Here is a 4,325-nt window from a genome sequence, read left to right as displayed (position 1 = left end):
AATTTAAAACATTGACTTTGACACGTGGCACACTACTGGGTTGACACGTGGAAATTTAAAAAAAAAATAAAAAAATAAAAAAATTCAAAAAAACCACGAAGTGACACGTGGCACACTCTTGGATTGACACGTGTACATTTAAAAAAAAGTCAAAAAAATTTAAAAAAAATTAAAAAATAAAAAAATAAAAATAAAAAAATTCAAAAAAACCATGAATTGACACGTGGCAGTCCTGTTCATGGGTTAATGATTTGAACGGTGTTAGCAAAAAAGGACCCAATTGAACAAAATTGACGAAAATTGGGACCTATTTAAACACAAAACCAAAATTAGGACTTATTTGAAAAAACTTGACGAAAATTGAGACAAAAAATGTATTTTAACCTATTTTCTAAAAGTAAACTTGTTCTATAAACAAACTTGTACGTGTTTTTTTTCTCTTAATATAGATTTAGAGTCATGTATGTTCCACATAATTCTATTAGTGATATTTTGCTTGCAAAGATATCTTGAATATCAAAGCTGTGGTGGAAAACTTTATTCCATAATTAACTCAAAATAATTAAAATTGTTGAGGAAGGATCTGCATGTTTTACTTCATATGTTAATCTTTTAATTAATAAAAAGGAAAACAACAACATATTTTCTTCGTTTACTCGTATGTTATCTGCGGCTTTCTTTATTTACACGGACCAACAATTCAAGTTTTTATTCATAAGCAACAAATTTACGGATAGAAATGAACTTGCAAGAAAATATTGTATCACAATCGTGCATTTACCGGTGACACCATCCTCTGAATCGTGAGAATGAAACCCAGCACAGTTTCAAGATTCTTGCCATCTGCAACAAAGAAGACACAAATCAAAATCTCAAATTTCAATGAAATTGTACGCCTGAACAATACTAACTCTAGTCTTGTTTTCATCGTTAATTTCAGTAATATCGTTAGGATTCACCGTTACGTTCTTAATACATTTTGAAGCATGGAGTTTTATTATACTTTTGTTTTTAGAAAGTGTTTCAAAAAGAAATAGAAAAAAATAAATATTTAAACTGTATTTGATCTAAATTTATATATTATGTGAGACAATAAGATGTTTACAGAGAAGGTTCACTAGAGAAATACAACACTAATGTGACTTCAGCTCAATCACATAAGGCATCGACAAATCACTCTCAACCAAAAACCTTAAAACAATATGTTTATAAATCTTTATTCTTATATAGTATTTTTTTTATTTATTTCTAATCAATGTGAAACTTAGACTCAGACTTGAATTCCTAAATGTTTCTAAATTATGTGAGACTATCATATGTATAAAAAAAATTCTTGAAGAACACTAATGAAATGGTAGCAATGAAAAAAATTAGTAATTAAAGTATGAAATACCACTAACCAAGTTTTGGAACCGTGTGACCTTCATCGTGGAAAATCACGATAGGATCCTTGAATGCTTCCAACAAAACAATGTGCTCTTCTCTGGCAATATCAGTGGCCCCTTTACATTTACAAAAAGAAAAAACTTTTGATGGAAGAGACAGAAAAGTGAAATTTGTTGAGAATGGAGTTGAGTTTTGTTGAAATTACCTATAAAGTGAAGGAGGGGATATCTATTATTTCTGAATATGCATTCTTAGCTAATTCAGGCATTGCGAACTTCTTTCCACCAAACTTGCCTCCAGAGATCACAATCACGAACTTCATCTTCTTCACCTTCGTAAATGCTACACCCTAAACTCATTCTCTCTTGTCAAATCATGGTAATACAAAACTTCATTCAAAAATATATTCAAGTTCTATTACAAATTCTAGAAAAGTGAGTTCAAGTAAATATAACATTCACTTTTAATCTTTTTTACTAGGTATTTTTCTGTAACTTGCTTAATCCCTTGCAAGCTTAACAATTATGATTGAATTCAAGTTTGAAAAGCATTTATTTTGAATTCTAATTTATAATGTAACAAAGGAATACAAAAGTTGTAAATATGTTGTTTTTAATTTATTATATATAATATATTAAAAACATGATAAATATTACCATAGCATTTCATGACATGATAAAAAGGTCAAAGAAGATTAGTTTCTTAATTTGTAGTATCTGTGATTGCAGTCCTGGCATTACACCAGCCAAAAGTGCCCCGTGAAACACATTGATTCCTTATTACTAATAAATAATTCATCTAGATTTCAAAAACTGAGTGATACACAATGCAGAATACCTAAATATTGGATGCAAATAATTTGACCTCATGAAGTTTGAATTTGCCTTATAAGAAAATTGATGGCTCAAGCTTAATTAACTAATTAACTTAATTAAAGAAACTGAATTTGACTACTTAAAAACCAGATTAAATTTAAGTTTTGTTTATTTAACTACTTATTTATAACTTAATTGATTATATTTTAAAAATATATATATTTTTAAAATTTATCCATATGGCATGCTGAAATATTATTTATTATTTACTAGACTCTCGTTTTAATTCAACTCAAAACATTATAAAGCTAAACAAAACGAATTTTTAATAAAAAAAATAGTATATATATATATATATATATATATATATATATATATATATATATATATATATAAGAAATTTCATAATATATTATATCGAAACCGCTACTGATCAACTTTCCATGTCAAGCTTTAGAGTCAAGGATTAAACTCGTTTAAATAATTAAGTATGAAAGTTTGAGTTTTTCTTCATTTTTTTAAATAAAATAAATTTAAACAAGCAATCTGTCGAATTTGGATAAATTATTAATAGTTTGATTAGTTTATTCCTATCGACAAAATTAAACGTCATTAAAATGGTATAGAATTTTTCTTTAAACAAAAGTATTACCATCAAGATAAAAATAGGATGTATATATTATTTTTGTTTGAACTTGTTAGAATATATTTTTGAATAGATTTGAAATGATTATTATATTATATTAAGAAGTAAATTATCAGTTTAATTAAATTTTATAAATATAAGTTCGGGAAGTGGAGTTCATAATTTGACCATATAGAAGAAATCATCAGTAAAATGACGCTTGTATAATAATTTTCCTTTAAACAAAGGTATTATCATTAAGATAAAAGCAAGATCTATTCTTTCTTACCAAAAAAAAGTCAAATTGAACAAATTTGACGAACTATTTGAAGATAAAAACAAACTAATTTGATAAAATTTCATGAATATTAGACTAAAAAGATATTTTAACGTTCTTATTAACATGGTTTAGCATCTCTTGTATAATAAACACAATATAACATCTTTTTACCTGAGAGAAACCCATGATACCTTGAAATGGACCATTATTGACCATGTAGTCTTCGATGTATGCTAAACCTTCTTCAAAGTTTGTATACTCAGTGAAGTCCTGCACAGAAACAAGCAAAATTTAGAAATGTATATGGTGATGAAACATATAACATGAAACATGATTGTTCTAACAACAACCTCATTGGCATGAAACCATTCGTATCCTTTAACGTCAGAAGTAGTTCCCTGTATGGGAAAGGGACCATCGAGGAAGACAAGGTCGAGCTTTTGTGTTACAGATTTTGGCTACTTCCTCAACACTAATTGCTTGAAATTTTCTGCACTGCTTCCATGCCCATGGAGGCCGAGGATTCTGGGTTTTCTTTGCCTTTGCTCTTCCATAATCAATGCACAAGCTCCATTTCTTCCAGTACTCTCTCACTACAAATATTGTGATTCAACAACACAACTTTCATGCATTTAATTTATTTCTTTATATAAAAACTTCAAAATTGAAAATTTATAAAATTGAGGTATTACCTACCTAACATGGTACCACTTATGTAATGCCCAGCTGTCTAGTTTGTCTCAAAATTAACGTCTAACAATTAATTAAATTTTCTAATTAAAATAATAAAATTGCCAAAGGATCTTTCTAAGCGGTGTTCTAAGATATTTGTTAAAGATAAGTAATATATATATTGGATCCTATAAATTTGCATAATTAAGTGTGATATTAAATAAAACCTGTCTTAATAATTATTAATATAAATTTATTTTATTTAAAGGACAAAAATGTCCATATATCTTATACAATGTGTTTAATATTTTATTTAATGCTCATCAATAAAAATTAGAAAATAATTAATAAAATAACTATATTATAATGTTGCTAAAAATTAAATATAAAAAAGTTTAAATTAACATAAAAATCAACAAAAAAATAATGTTAAATATTTAAAAAATTTATAAAAAGAAAACAACTAAAGTAGAAATATTTTTTTCTTTTTAGTAAAGACCTTAAAAATTATAAAGTTCTTATTTCGTATCAAAAAGTTATTGTTTAA

The 4,325-nt window shown here is 26.6% G+C and overlaps 1 pseudogene; it reads right to left on the bottom strand.

The window, feature by feature from the left end:
• Positions 1-615: 615 nt before the first annotated feature.
• LOC114174739 lies at positions 616-3,699 on the bottom strand (annotated as a pseudogene).
• Between the last annotated feature and the right edge of the window lie 626 nt (positions 3,700-4,325).

The sequence above is a fragment of the Vigna unguiculata genome, chromosome 2 (genome assembly GCF_004118075.2).
Source record: "Vigna unguiculata cultivar IT97K-499-35 chromosome 2, ASM411807v1, whole genome shotgun sequence".
Lineage (NCBI taxonomy): Eukaryota > Viridiplantae > Streptophyta > Magnoliopsida > Fabales > Fabaceae > Vigna > Vigna unguiculata.
Note: the sequence above shows the minus strand (reverse complement) of the source record. Positions and strands in the feature narration are given on the sequence as shown.